The sequence below is a fragment of the Oryctolagus cuniculus genome, chromosome 1 (assembly GCF_051225735.1).
Source record: "Oryctolagus cuniculus isolate XC-2025 breed Fujian yellow rabbit chromosome 1, ASM5122573v1, whole genome shotgun sequence".
Taxonomy (NCBI): domain Eukaryota; kingdom Metazoa; phylum Chordata; class Mammalia; order Lagomorpha; family Leporidae; genus Oryctolagus; species Oryctolagus cuniculus.
In genome coordinates this window covers 64,491,044-64,507,039 of record NC_142867.1, presented here as the reverse complement: position 1 = coordinate 64,507,039, position 15,996 = coordinate 64,491,044, and the positions used below count along the sequence as shown (strand labels likewise).

The 15,996-nt window shown below is 43.6% G+C and overlaps 1 protein-coding gene and 1 pseudogene across 6 annotated transcripts in view; one reads left to right on the top strand and one right to left on the bottom strand.

Moving 5' to 3' along the window:
• Window positions 1-15,996, top strand: part of FCHSD2 (FCH and double SH3 domains 2) — a 314,783-nt gene that overhangs the window by 47,600 nt on the left and 251,187 nt on the right. The window lies entirely within an intron of this gene.
• Window positions 850-1,459, bottom strand: LOC138847634 (cleavage and polyadenylation specificity factor subunit 5 pseudogene; annotated as a pseudogene).

Here is a 15,996-nt window from a genome sequence, read left to right as displayed (position 1 = left end):
GCCACTAGCCACTGTATCATAGCTTTCATTGAAGAAGGATTTGGTGCACAGTGGGGAAATGACTTTCAGGTCCCTGGGAACTATTTAAAGGATTTAATAACAAAATCATGTCTTTAAATTTTTGTTTTAGCATTTGAACCATAGTATTTGCTGGGACCTTAGATACTGCATAAGTGAAAGACACCAGGGCTGGCGCCGCAGCTCACTAGGCTAATCCTCCACCTGCGGCGCCGGCACACCGGGTTCTAGTCCCGGTCGGGGCGCTGGATTCTGTCCTGGTTGCCCCCCTTCCAGGCCAGCTAAGTTGCCACTTAACTCTCTATTGTTTGAATAGTAAAGTTAATATGAAGAACTACATAGTGGTATAAACAAATGTGATAATGTTTATTTACTTTTGGTTCTACTCATTTTCTTCTTTTGGCAAAACATTAAAGCAAATGAACTTCTTTCTATTTGTATTTTTTTAAATTCTCATTAAACTTTTAAAAATGTTACAAAAAAAAGAAAAAGACTTAATATGCTATTCTTCTAAGAGTTTCAAGATCCAAGCAATTCTTCCTCCACAGAAGGTCTATAATAGCCTTTAAATTTTTTTAAAGCGGCCTGGTGTCTTTTTTTTTTTGGACAGGCAGAGTGGACAGTGAGAGAGAGAGAGAGAGAGACAGAGAGAAAGGTCTTCCTTTTGCCGTTGGTTCACCCTCCAATGGCCGCCGCGGCTGGCGCGCTGCGGCTGGCGCACCGCGCTGATCTGATGGCAGGAGCCAGGTGCTTCCTCCTGGTCTCCCATTCAGGCGCAGGGCCCAAGCATTTGGTCCATCCTCCACTGCCTTCCCGGGGCACAGCAGAGAGCTGGACTGGAAGAGGAGCAACCGAGACAGAATCCGGTGCCCCAACCGGGACTAGAACCTGGAGTACTGGCGCCGCAGGCAGAGGATTAGCCAAGTGAGCTGCGGTGCCGGCCAGGCTTTGTAATATGTGCAAGAATATATGGATACTGAGGAGGTTCAAAATTTGGTCTCCACCAGTTACCAGTGCTGTCATCAATGATCCAGTCTTGCAGAACACCATCTTGGCAGTGTCCTATCTTGGTCATTAAGCATTTTAGTCCTTCAACTTTATCTCCTGGGTTAAGTTCACCACCAGGTATTTGAAGAAAGTTGTTCCCAGTTGCAGCAGTAACACATGGGGTAGCTGGTGCTTGTGTACAATCAGATCCCCTTCTACAGTCCTCCTCATTCTAATTTTATCAAAGTCTTCCCTCATGTGCTGAAATCTGGCTGCTACAGAACTGTCCTTATCATAGAGAGGGTCTTTTGTGCCAAAAGTATAATTGATCAGAGGATAAAGATTGATGGTGCGCTCCAGGGCGAGGGGCTTGGTCTGCTGGATGTACTTGTTGCCGAACTGATTGACCCCACGGGGCCAGCCGGCTGCAGTGATTGGGAGGTACCACTGACATGCTGGCGATCTCTGACACTGGTGGTCAGCAGAAATTGGGAGGTGAGGGAAAACTGCCCCCGCCACCCGTGCGGGAGTGATTAGGTTATCTGTGACCTGCTCAGTAGCCACTGCCTGCCATTAACATGAGAGCGTGAATGTCAAGTTCATGTGGTTTGTTGTAATTAAGTTAATGACTAAAGTAAATTTGCATGAATTTAAAGTGACGTAGGAATGATGATGTTGGGGGCCGGCGCTGTGGCTCACTTGTTTAATCCTCCGCCTGCGGCGCTGGCATCACATATGGGTGCCGGGTTCTAGTCCCAGTTGCTCCTCTTCCAGTCCAGCCCTCTGCTGTGGCCCGGGAAGGCAGTGGAGGATGGCCCAAGTGCTTGGGCCCCTGCACCCGCATGGGAGACCAGGAGGAAGCACCTGGCTCCTGGCTTTGGATCGGCACAGCGCGCCAGCTGTAGCAGCCATTTGGGGAGTGAACCAACGGAAGGAAGACCTCTCACTGTCTGTAACTACCTGTCAAATAAATAAATAAAAATCTTAAAAAAAAAAAAAAAGGAATGATGATGTTAACAAACCCCTTTTGGCATTTTTTGATTTTGTAAAAGAAAGCCTATTTTTCCTGTTTGAAAGTGATAACACCTGTATTTTATGTGTAGTTGTTTTTCGAGTTCATTTTAGCTGAATTGAACTTCTCTGTGCTAGAATAAAGCTTAATGTTTGGGGCTATAAAGATATATAAAGACGGTTCTGCATTGTGGCATGGTGGGTTAAGCTGTGGCTTGTGATGCCGGCATCCAAGATGAGCGCCAGTTGGAGTCCTGGCTGCCTGTTAATGTTTGTGTCCAGCTCCCTGCTAACGCCCCTGAGAAGGCATTGGAGCATGGCCCACATGCTTGGGCTCCTGCCACACACGTGGAGATAACCAGGGTGAACCTCCTGGCTTCAGCCTGACCCCAGCCCTGGCTGTTGTGGCCATTCAGGGGAGTGAACCAGTGGTTGGAAGATCTCCATCTCTGTTTCTGTAATTCTGCTTTTCAAATAAGTCTTTGTTTAAAAAAAAATACTATAAAGAGATAGGCACAAATGCAGATATCTTCAATATCATTCTGTTAACAGTAAGACAGACAAATATATACCTTAGGTATATAGAAGATGGGTAAATGATCCAGCATAGGAATTCAGATAATAATAACTGAAAGAGATGAGCCCTAAACTAAACCTTATCAAATCTTATAAAATTGAAGCAGATAAGTTTTCAGAAATGATAAACCAAAATTTTTTTATTTCGGTGTTTTGTATGTTATGAAGATATGGTACTTAAAAATGGTACTTGTTATTTTAGTATTTAGTACTTTTATGATGTTTCATTTTTTTCTTAACCTTATTGGGATATAATTTTCTTTAATTAAAAGTTATTTATCAGAGAGAGGGAGAGAGTGTTCCCATCTGCTGGTTTACTTCCCAAATGCCTGCTGCGGCCTGATGAGCCAAAGCTGAAGCTAGGACCTAGGAGGTCAATCCGGGACTCCCTGGTGGTGGGAACCCAGGAACCTCCTCCAGGTCTCCCACGTGGGTGCATGTGCCCAAGCACTTGGGCCATCCTGCACTGTTCCTAGGCCATAGCAGAGAGCTGGATCGGAAGAGCACCAGCCAGGTCTTGAACCGGTGCCCATATTGGATTCCGGTGCCGCAGGCGGAGGCTTAGCCCACTAAGCCACAGTGCTGGCACCAAGTTATCTCTTGATGTAGCATCACCTGGTGGTAAGGCAGAAGGATGAAAAGAGGTTAAAGTTTTTTTTTTTTTCTTATTTATTTGAAAGGCAGAGACAGAGTTGGTGGGGGTGGGGAGTGAAGACAGAGACACAGAGGGAGAGGGAGATCTTCCATCTGAATTACTCCCCAAATGGTTGAAACAGCTAGGTCTAGGTGAGGCTGAAGCCAGGAGCCAGGAACTCCATCCTGGTCTCTCACATAGGTAGCAGGGGCACATTATTGGGCAGCTGGACCAGAAGTAGTCCTGCCGGGACTTGAGCAGATATTCTGATAACCCGGGTACCACAGTACTGCTCTCTAAGCTCACCCCCTTGTATGGCCTTAATCCCACTGAGGAGGGCAGAACTCTCATGGTCTAACCTCTTAAAGGTCCCACCTCTTAATATCGTTAAAATGACAATTAAATTTCAACATGTGTTTGGAGGGACATTCAAACCATAGCAGGGTGTAACCACAACTTGTTTATCTATTGTTAGTTGATGGGCATTTCATTGTTTCCAGTTTTTGGCTGTTATAAATAATGCTGCTGCAAACATTTGTGTACAAGTCTTTGTATAGACACATTTTAATTTCTTTTAGGTAAATGCCTAGGAGTGTGATTGCTGTAACTTTAAAAAAATTTTTTTTTAAAGATTTATTTATTTATTTGAAAGACGGAGTTACAGAGAGAGGTAGAGACAGAGAGAGGTCTTCCATCCTCTGGTTCACTCCCCAAATAGCTGCAACAGCTAGAGCTGAGCCTATCTGAAGCCAAGGAGCCAGGAGCTTCTTCCAGGACTCCCATGTGGATGCGAGGGCCCAAGGACTTGGGCCATCCTCTGCTGCTTTCCCAGGCCTATTAGCAAGGAGCTGGATTTGAAGTGGTGGACCACCTTCTGCTGCTTTCCCAGGCCTATTAGCAAGGAGCTGGATTTGAAGTGGTGGACCACCTTCTGCTGCTTTCCCATGCGCATTAGCAGGGAGCTGGATCAAGGAGCTGGAGTTAGAATTTTAGAAAGAAATAGTCAGGACTCAAAGTGGTGCCCATATGGGATGTTGGCATTATTGACAACAGCTTAACCTGTTATACCACAATGCTGACTCCCAAATTTTCTTTTATAGTTTATGTTGCTTTATGCTCTCCTCTCTCTGTGTCAGTCTGCCTTCCAAATTAATAAATACATTTTGATTTATTCACAATTGCAGTAGAGTTCCTCAGATTTTCTATTTTTGGTAATATGTGTCCTTCAAGGGATTTGTCCATTTAATTTGGGTTGCTGAGTTCCTCCCATGGATCTTTCACAGCAAAACCTTGTGTTTCCCTTTGTATTTGCCTCTCCTCTGGCTGCATCCTGCCCTTGTGTCACTGTGTTAATTTGTTTTTCTGCCATAACAAAATACCACAGACTGTGTTGTGTCATGGCTACCTGAAACACTTATCATCCCAGGAGTGCTGACATATCTACTTCCTATTCAGTTCCTTGCTAATGAGTCTGGGAAAGCAGCAGAAGATGGCTCAAGTGCTTGGAATCCTGCCAGCCATGTGGGAGACCCGCATGGAGATCCAGGTTCCTGGTTTCAGTCTTGTCCAACCCTGGCCACTGTGGTCATTTGAGGAGTGAACTAGCAGATGGGAGATCTCTGTCTCTTCATCTCCCTCTTGCTGTGTCACTGCCTTAAAGAAATTACCACAGACTTGTTAATTTTTAGAAAAACATTTAGTTGAGAAGGAGTGAGAGCAAGCAAATTCCCATTATGGGTTCACTCCCCACATGTCTGTAACTGAATCTGGGAGCTGGGAGCTTAATCCTGGTCGCCCGCATGTTTGGCAGGAAGCCAACTACACGAGCTGTTAACACTACCTCCCAGGATCCACTTGAGCAGGAAGCTGGAGTTGGGAGTGGAGCTGAGCATCAAATCCAGGTATTCTGTTGTGGGATGTGGGCAATTGGTGGCTTAGCTGCTTGTCCCCTGGGTAATTTTTAGAGAACAGAAGTTTATTTCTTCTAGTTTTGGAGTCTGGGAAATCCAGGATCAAGAAGTAAGCAGATGCTGTGTCTGGTGAGGCCTACTCCGCTTCCAAGATGTCCCCCACTTTGTTGCTTTGTACAGGAGACAATGCCGTGTCCTTATGTGGTACAAGAGTCAGAAGAGTAAAAAGGGACAAACATTTGTCCTCACACAGAGGAAGAGATGGAAAGGAAAAAGGGCCACGGAACTCCCTTCAGCTTTTCTTATGAGAGTACTAATCCATAACTTAATCTCTTCCAAAAAATCCTTGCTTCTTCATAGGATCACATGGGTGATTAAGTTTCAATATTTAAATTTTGGGGGAACACATTCAGATGATAACAATCCCTTAGGAATTCTGTGGCTCACCCCTAGCTTCTCTTTTTGAAGACCCACTGATAATCCAGGTGGCCCAACTAAATAGTACCTGACAACTTTATGTGATGGCACTCACTCTTACTTTGGGCCCACATCTTGTTCACAGGAAATACTCATTTAAAAAATTAAATCAAAGTAAAATTAGCAAAACATACTCACCACTTTAACCATTTTATAGCATAAAATTCAGTGACTTCTAGCATTTACAATGTTGTATAACATTATCGCTGTGTAATTCTGGAATATGTTTACCACTCCAAAAAAGCATTTTTGTACCTATTAATCACTGGCTGTCATTTCTCCCTTCAGCTTGGCTGAGCTGTAGTGCCCAGATATGTGGATGAAGTTTGTTTTTGCTGTCATAACAAAATACCACAGACTGCGTTGTAGCACAGCATGTTGAGGTGCTACCCACAAGTGCTGACTGTTCTACTTCCTATCCAGCTCCCTGCTAATGCATCTGGGAGAGCAGTGGAAGATGGCTCAAGTGCTTGGAACCCTGCTACCCATGTAGGAAATCCAGATGAAGCTCCTGGCTCCTGGTTTTGGCCTCGCCCAACCCTTGCTGTTGTGGCCATCAGGGGAGTGAACCAGTGGATGGAAGATCTCTTCTCTCTCTCTCTCTGTGTGTAATTCTGACTTTCAAACAAACAAACAAAAGAGGGAGAGAGGGTAAGACCTTCTATCCGCTGATTCATTCCCCAAATGGCCACCATGGCCAGGTCTGGGCCAGGCTGGAGCCAGGAGCCAGGAGCCAGGAACTCCATCTTGGTCTCCAAAATGGGTGGCAGGAGCCCAAGTATTTGGGCTGTCTTTTGCTGCCTTTCCAGGAGCATTAACAGGGAGCTAGATCAGAAGGGGACCAGATAAAAATGGAACCAGTACTTTGATATGGGATGCCAGAGTCACAAGCTGCTTCTTAATCTGCTATACCACAACACTGGCCCTCATTTTTTTTTTTTTTTTTTTAATTTGACAGATAGAGTTAGAGAGAGAGAGACAGAGAGAAAGGTCTTCCTTCCGTTGGTTCACTCCCCAAATGACCGCTACTGCCAGAACTTTGCAGATCCGAAGCCAGGAGCCAGGTTCCTCCTCCTGGTCTCCCATGTGGGTGCAGGGGCCCAAGCACCTGAGCCATCCTCCACTGCTTTCCCAGGCCACAGCAGAGAGCTGGACTGGAAGAGGAGCAACCGGGACTAGAACTGGCACCGATATGGGATGCCGGCACCCCAGGTGGAGGATTAACCAAGTGAGCCCCGGTGCCGGCCCCTCATCTATTTGTTTTTGTTTTGAACTGTATCCTCCACTCTTTCTGTAAGGACACAAGTTATTATTTTTTTTTTCATGGAAGATTTGTTTATTTATTTGAAAGGCAGAGAGAGAGAAGGAGAAAGAGAGAGATCCCCTATCTACTAGTTCATTCCCCAAATGGCTGCAAGAGCCGGGACTGGACCAGGTTGAAGCCAGGAGCCAGGAGCTTCTTCTGGTTGTCCCATCTGGTGGCAGGGCCCCAAGGACTTGGGCCATCTTATGCTGCCTTTCCAGGCACAACAGTAGGGAGCTGGATCAGAAGTGGAGTAACCAAGACATGAACCTTTGCCCATATAGGATGCTGGCACTGCAGGCAATTTCAGGCTATAGTGCTGGCCCCACTTTTGTTTGTTGATCTCTGGATAGACATTTGTGTTGTTTCTACTTTTCAGTTGTTAAGAGCCATGCTGTTACGACTCATTATTTTATGTTATGTCATGCTGTTATGAATATTTGTATACAGGTTTTTGTTTTAACATCTGTTTTCAGATCTCTTGAGTACATACCTAGGCATGAAATTGCTGTGTCATATAGTAATTCTGTGTTTTACTCTTTGAGGAACTGCCAAGAAGTTTTCCATAACAGGAGCCCCATTTTATATTCTTAACAGCAACGTATGAGGGTTCTGATTCTCCACATCCTTAATATTTTTTGTTATTATACTTAATATTTTTGTTATTATTGTTTTTTTGTTATTATTATTTGTTATTATTAATACTTAATGTTTTTTGTTATTATCGGTTTATAACTGTCATCGTGGGTGTGAAGTGGTACTTCATGTGTTTTTTTTTTTTCTTCTTTTTTTTTTTTTTTTTTAACAGGCAGAGTGGACAGTGAGAGAGAGAGAGAGAGAGAGAGAAAGGTCTTCCTTTGCCGTTGGTTCACCCTCCAATGGCTGCCGTGGCCGGTGTGCTGCGGCCAGCGCACTGCGCTGATCCAAAGCCAGGAGCCAGGTGCTTCTCCTGGTCTCCCATGTGGGTGCAGGGCCCAAGCACTTGGGCCATCCTCCACTGCACTCCCGGGCCACAGCAGAGAGCTGGCCTGGACGAGGGGCAACCAGGGCAGAATCCAGCGCCCCGACTGGGACTAGAACCCGGTGTGCCGGTGCCGCTAGTGGAGGATTAGCATACTGAGCTGCGGCGCCGGCCTTCATGTGGTTTTGATCTGTATTTCCCTAATGACTGATGTTGTTGAGCATCTTTTCATGTGATAGATAACCATTTATATATCACCTCAGAGAAATGCTTATTCACATCCTTTGCCTGTTTTTAAATTAGGTTGTCTTTGGTTTTTGGTTGAAGTGTACTAGACTCTTATCAGATATTTGATTTGCAAATACTTTTCCATCCTATGGTTCTTTCATATAATAATATATATAATACCTTTTATTGCATAAAGCCTACATTTTAGTAAAGTCTAGTTTGCCTTTTTTTTTTTTTGACTATGCTTTTGGATTTTGGTTTCTAAGTATCCTTTTCAAATCCAACATCATAAAGTTTTACCCCTGTGTTTTCTTTTAAGGATTTTAAAGTTTTAGCTGTTTCATTTATGTCTTTGATCCTTTTTGAATTATATTTATAAAGAGATAGAGGTCCAACTTAGATGTTGCATGTGGAAGTGTTGTCCCAACATCATTTATTGGAGAGATTATTTTTTCCCTAGGGAATGAATGGTCTTGGTACCCTTGTCAAAAATAAGTTGGTTAATAGATGTTTGATTTTCTTTTCTGGTCTATTACTCTGTTCTGTTTAATAACACAATAAACCAGCTAGACTTGATGGACACACACAACACTGTAGCTAGCAAAGCAGCATATATATGGTCTTCCCAAGTGTGCAGAGCATAGACCAAGTGTTAGGTATAAACAATTATCCGTAAACTTTATAACGATTTAAATCATGAGTTATCTTCTCTGTCTACAGTTGGAACGAAGCTAGAAATAATTTAATAGAAGAAAAACTAGAGACCGACGCCGTGGCTCAATAGGCTAATCCTCCGCCTGTGGCGCTGGCACACCGGGTTCTAGTCCCAGTCGGGGCGCCGGATTCTGTCCTGGTTGCTCCTCTTCCAGTCCAGCTCTCTGCTGTGGCCCGGGAGTGCAGTGGAGGATGGCCCAAGTCCTTGGGCCCTGCACCCACATGGGAGACCAGGAGAAGCACCTGGCTCCCGGCGGTGCGCCAGCTGCAGCAGCCATTTGAGGGGTGAACCAATGGCAAAGGAAGACCTTTCTCTCTGTCTCTCTCTCTCACTGTCCACTCTGCCTGTCAAAAAAAAAAAAAAAAAAAAAGAAAAACTAGGAAATTTGCAAACATGGAGATTAAGCAGCCACTTTTTTTTTTTTTTAAAGGTTTATTTCTTTTATTTGAAAGGCAGAGTTACAGAGAGGCAGAGGCAGAGAGGCAGAGAGAGGTCTTCCATCTGCTGGTTCACTCCACAAATGGCCACAATGACCAGAGCTGTGCTGATCTGAAGCTAGGAGCCAGGAACCTTTTCAGGGTCTCCCATGCAGGTGCAGGGGCCCAAGGACTTGGCCCTCTTCTACTGCTTTCCCAGGCCATAGCAGAGAACTGGATTGGAAGAGGAGCAGCCAGAACTGACTTCCTCCCTCCCTCCCTCCCTGAAAGGTAGAGTTACAGAGAGGCAAAGAAAGAGAGAGGTCCTCCATCCATTGGCTTGCTCCCCAAGTGGCTGCCAACGGCGGCAGCTGGGTAGAACCGAAGCCAGGAGGCAGGAGCTTCTTCTGGTTCTCCCACGCAGGTGCAGGGGCCCAAGCACTTGGGCCATCTTCTACTGCTTTCCCAGGCCATAGCAGAGAGCTGGATCTGAAGTGGAGCAACCAGGACTCGAACTGGCGCCCATATGGGATGTCAGCACTGCAGGTGGCCGCTTTATCTGCTATGACACAGCGCCGGCCCCAGAACTAAATCTTAAAAAAAAAAAGATTCTCAGTGAAATACTGTACTAGGAAACCAAATGAAACCTCATGTTAAAAGGATTATACACCATGACTAAATGAGGTTCATCCCAGGAATGCTAAGATGGTTCAAAATAAGAAAATCAGTTAATGAAATACACAATATTAATAGAAAGAATGGGGGGAAATTCACGTGATTGTTTCAATAGAGGGAAAAAATTTGAAAAATCCTCAGCAAAGTAGGAGTAGAAGGAAGCTTGCTTCATTAACTTTTTAAAAATTAAATTAGATCCTTTGAAATACTTGATAATGTATTTCATTTGTTCCATGGCAGCTTTTTCCACCTATTTTTCTTGTTTTGTTTTTCTCTTTAATATTTTGTATTTGTATAGATATTGCTGCTGCTCTCTTTTTGGTTGCTTGTTTTTGAACGAGCTTTTTTCCCCCTATTCCTCATACTCCCACTCCCTTTTTAGGATATCAGATATTGGTAGCTCTGGGTGGCCATTGCCAAATTTATAGTAATTTCCTTTCCAAGAAGGGTTGCATGTATGAGTTTTAAAAGACTTTATTTCTCTTCAGCCATTTTGTGAAGATTGGCTGCTACTAGGGCTGTTCATAGTGCTGGCTCCTTTACTATCTTTTTGCCAAAATCAGCAATCCAGTTCCTGCCAATGTGGCTTATTTGTCTGATTCCTAATTTAGTTCCGTCTACTTTAGTTCTTCAAACGATGAGCAAGGAAGCTTCTTCCATAAGCCTATGTTCCTTGTTTTTTGTTGTTGCAAATGCTGAATTTAAGTTTCATGTCTCAGGAAGTATGCTTGAAGAAATGTGCCCTCCATTGGAGTTTTGAAACTTCGTGCCTTATTGTTTCCCTTTTTCTCTTGGTTAATTTTCTCTCCTTTTGGCATGTGGTGTTTATTCTTTATTATTATTCTAAGAATTTTTTTTCATCTACTTGTAAGAGTTGTGAGGAGGGCGAGCAAGATAGAGATATAGATATTGAGAGATCTTCCTTCCACTGGTTCACTCCCTTGGCAGCAACAATCGTGGCTGGATTGCACTAAGCCAAGAGTCTGTGACTCCATCTGGTCTAGAGGCAGAGCAGCCAGGAAGCTGGCACTGTGCTATGGGATGGGGTGGTCCCAAGTGGTTACCCTGCTGCACCACAACACCTGTCTCCCACTTACACTCTATATGTCTCCCAGTCTTACTGGAGATCCCATTTGCATTTATGTTTCTCACTGTTAATACTGCTTTTGGGTGATTCCTGGGATAAGAAGAGGGAGATTTGACTTTTTCTGTCATTTAAGGCCAGAAGTACTTAAAATATATTTTTGTTAGTACTTTACATATTCATTTAATCAAAATGTTTGAATTGGATTAACTGTATAATTATAAACTGTGGAATGTAATATTTGTACTTTTTTTTAACAAATACTTTCATGACATTTGCTATATGTCAAGTTTGTTCCAAATACTTCACAAATATATACTCATTTAGCCTTCATAATAATCCTAAATGCTTCAACTGGTTGGGGCTGGGCAGAGGATGCAGCTGGCAGCCGGAAGCTCAGCTCTGGTCTCCCACTTGAGTGCAGGAATCCAGTCACTTCAGCTCGCACTGCTGCCTCCCAGAATCTGTAGGATCAATATTTTTTGTTAGAAGCCAAATAATTTGATCTTTGCCAGACTTAGCTTCAGTTGTCCCTTCAGCTTGCTTTTGTTTTATTGAAAAACAGTTCTTTTTTTGTAATTTCAGATAATCATTTTAATGCTGTTTAAATATTGTTATAATATAAAACAGCTCTTGAATACTGTTTATCTGTTGTTGCATTGATGGACACCTGGACTGTTTTTGGCTATTTGTAAATAAAAGTGTTATAAATGTTTTTGTACAAATGTTTTTGGTGGAGATATATTTTTCCATTTCTCTTAGTAAATACCTACTGTTAGAATTGCTCTATCAGGATTGTTTAATCATGTAAGAAATGATAGGCTTTCTCCCAAAGTGGCTGTCATTTTATACTGCCTCCAACAACACGTTCAAATTTCAGTGCTCTTTGTCCTCATTGGTATTTATAGTTACCTGTCTTTAACTTTAGCCAACCTGGTGTATGTATCTTTATTTTTTAAACATTTCTATTTGTTTAGAAGACAGAGAGACAGAAAGAGCTCTTCTATTGGCCTGTTGACTCCCAAAATGTCTGCAACAGCCAGGCCTGGCCAGGCCAAATGCAGAAGCTCAGAACTTAGTCTCCCATGTGGGTGGCAGGGACCCAAGTTCTTGAGCCATCACCTGCTGCCTTCTAAGGTGCACATTAGCAGGAAGCTGCAATTAGAAGCAGAACCAGAATTTGAACCCAGGTACTTTGATAGGGGTCCCAAGTGGCATTTTAACTGCTGTGCCAAATGGCTGCCCTGTATCTTTATTTTTTTAATGTTCATATTGTGCTTACTGATACCCTATCTCCATTGCCACCATTAATAATTTGAACATTCTTGGATGTTCTTATGGCTGATAATATTCCATGCTATGAATGTATCACATCTTTATTAGATATTCATTCTCAGATGGCTATTTGGGTTATTTTTACTTTTTGGCTGTTATGAATAATACTGTTATAAACACCCATTTAACAGTTTCTGTATGGACATATGTTTTCCTGTCACTCCCCCTCTTCATGGAGGAACGACACTAAGCCCTGCCTAGGCTTCCTATCCGAGTCACGGCACCATTATGTCGCTCCCCCTCTTCGTGGAGGAACGACACAGGACCCTGCGCTGTTCTTTTGTCTGCTCGGCCCTCCCCGGGTTTGCTGCTGGTTCTTCCCGGGTTGGCTACCGTCCCTTCCACCTCCGTGGAAGGGCGGTTCCCCCTAGCCACTTTCCCTACTTCCGCGGGGGAGTGGCACACCGCCGGCCGGCTCTCTCGGGGGCTGCACAGGTGTTCCTTCAGATAGATGTTCCCCTTAGATGTTCCTGGTGCCTGTTGTCTCTCTCCTCCTTTATAGTCCTCTTCCACCAATCCCAACTCTGCTACCCACACGCCGAGTACGCTGCTCTCCTCCAATCAGGAGCAAGATTAGCTCCTGCAACTCAGTCAATCAAATTGGCGAGAGGCAGCTGCGTAGAAGTTGTTACTCCCTTCTCAGCGCCATATTGTGGGAGAGCAGATGCATAGAATAAGTCTTAATTCCAGTAACTTAGTCTAGTCCGAGTTGCTCCCCACATTTTCCTATGTACCTGGGAATGGAACTGATGGCTCATGTGGTAACTGTATTTATATACATTTGAGGAGCTCCCAGGCTGTTTTCCACTGCAGCTGCACCCCTTTGCATCTTCAATACCCTACATGAGAGTTCTAATTTCTCCACATCAAGGGAGATGAGTGTCATGGTGCAGCAGGTTCAGATGTTACTTAGTATGCCTGCATCCCATGTAGTGCCAGATCAAGTCCCAGCTACTCCGTTTCTGATCCAGCTTCCTGTTAATGTATCCAGGAGGCAACAGATGATGGCTCAAGTACTTCAGACCTTGCCACCCATGTGAGAGATCTGAATGAAGTTCCAAGGTCTTGGTTTTGGCCTAGCCTGGCCCCAGCGTTGGGGGCATTTGGGGAGTGAACTGGTAGATGGAAATTTGCTCCCCATGTGCTGCCGCCGGCCCCCTTTATCAATCTGCCTCTCAAATAAAATAAAAAATAAATAAATGAGCAAATATTATTAAAAAAAACAGCTCTGTGGGTCTTGGCTGTCTGATGATTTTTAAGAATTGAACACTAAGACTTTGATTTTAAGGGGATGGGCATTTGTAGCAGTGGTTAAGATGCTGTTTGGGATGATGCTGTCTCCATTATCAGATCAGATGTTGTTGCAGTGCTAATATTCAGGTAACTCTTATTTTTCATAATAACCTCAAAACACAAGAGTAGTGATGGTGGCAATTTGGATATGCCAAAGAAAAGGCATAAAGTGCTTCTCTCTCTTTCTTATAAAAGATTTATTTATGTGGTGCTGTGGCGCAGAAGGTTAATCCTCTACCTGCGGTGCCAGCATCCCAGATGGGTGCCAGTTCTAGTCCCAGCTGCTGTTCTTCTGATCCAGCTCTCTGCTAAGGCCTGGGAAAGCAGTGGAAGATGGTCCAGGTGCTTGGGCCCCACCCTCGTGGGAGACCTGGAAGAAGCTCCTGGCTTTGGATCTGCCTAGCTCTGGCCGTTGGAGAGTGAACCCGCGATGGAAGACCTTTCTTTCTGTCTTTCCCTCTCACTGTCTGTAACTCTGCCACTCAAATAAATAAATAAGATTTATTTATAATAAGATTTATTGTCTTATTTATTTGAGTGGCAGAGTTACAGAGAGAGAAAGAGACAAAAAGAGGTCTATAATCCACTGGTTCATTCCCCAAATGGCTGGCTGTAATGGCGCTGGAGTTGGGCACATCTGAAGTCAGGAGCCAGGAGCTTCTTCCAGGTCTCCCCTGTGGGTTCAGGGGCCAAAGCATCTTCCACTGTTTTCCTAGGCCATCAGCAGGGAGCTTGATTGGAAGTGGAGCAGCCAGGATTCAAACTGGCATTCACATGGTTGTGCTGGTGCTGCAGGCAGAGGCTTAGCCTACACCATAGCACCAGCACCAATAAAGTGCTTCTTCTAAGTGAAAAGGTAGACATTCTTGACTTAAGAAAAAAGGAAAAAGATCATATACTAAGATTGCTAAGATGTATTGTAAGAGTGAATCTTCTATTCATGAAACCATGAAGGGGGCAAAATAAATTTATGCCAGTTTTGATATCTGAATTGGTGGTGGGTAACAAACTGCAGAAAGTAAAACAACAGATAAGGGGAACTACTATATTTTCTGAGACATGTCTACTTTGTGCTATCTAGAGACATATCTACTTAAGTCCTTTGCCCATTGTTGAATCATGTTGCTTTGTTAATAAGTTTTAGAAGTTCTCTGTATTTCTGTTAATTTATCAGATTATTTTTTCAATTATTTTCTCCCATTCTTTTTATTGTGTTGATAGTATCTTCTGATACCCAATTTTTCTTTTTTTTAAAGAGTTATTTATTTATTTGAAAGTCAGAGTTACATGGAAAGAGAAGGAAAGGCAGAGAGAGAGAGAGAGAGAGAGAGAGAGAGGAAGAGAGAGAGAGAGAGGTCTTCCGTCTGTTAGTTCACTCCCCATTTGGCCGCAACCAATTGCTAGAGTTCCAAAGCCAGGAGCCAGGAGCCAGGAGCTTCTTCCAGGTTTCCCACACTGGTGCAGGGGCCCAAGAACTTGGGCCATCTTCTATTGCTTTCCCAGACCATAGCAGAGAGCTGAATGGGAAGAGGAGCAGCAGGGACTAAAACTAGCGGTCTTATGGGATACCGGTGCTTCGGGCCAGGGCTTTAACCCGCTGAGCCACAGAGCTGGCCCCAGTATGTGTTTTTGATATTGCAGAAATCATCATGGGATTTTGATAGATTGCATTAAATCTGTAATTTCTGTAGGTGGTGTTGACATTTTAGCAATGTTAAGTTTCCCCATCCATGATTATGACATATCTTTCCATTTATGTTTTCTTCTTAATAATTTCTTTCAGAATTCTTTTATAGTTTCTATTATATAAGTTAGTTCCTGAGTATATCCTATTCTTTTAAATATTTTTGTAAATAGACTTTTTGTCTATTTCATTTCCAGATTATTCTGTGTTTGTATATAGAATTGTAACAGAATTTTGTGTTTAGACTTTGTGTCTTGCTACTTTGGTGACTTCATTAGTATTTTTTTCCTCCCAAGATTTACTGATTTTTTTTCTTAAAGGCAGTTACAGAGAGAGAAAGGGAGAGAGAGATCTTCCACCCACTGTTTGACTCCCTAAATGGCCACATTAGAAGTCATTTCAGCAGGAAGGAGAGGGATTTGTGTCAAAGGAAGGAGGTGCAGCACAAGTGGCTGGCCCCTTTTCATCTGCCCTTCTGTTATCGAAGCAGCAGTTTGCAAGCAGAGCACAGAACCCCAGTAGTATAGGGCAAGAATCATTTTGCCAACCCTAGCTCTCAGGTTGCTCCAGGAGTTTTTTGTTTTTGTTGATTTTTTTTTTAAAGATTTATTTATTTATTTTAAAGAGGCTGAGGCAGAGGAAGGGAGGGAGGGAAGAAGGGAGGGGGGAGGGGGAGAGAGAGAGAGAGA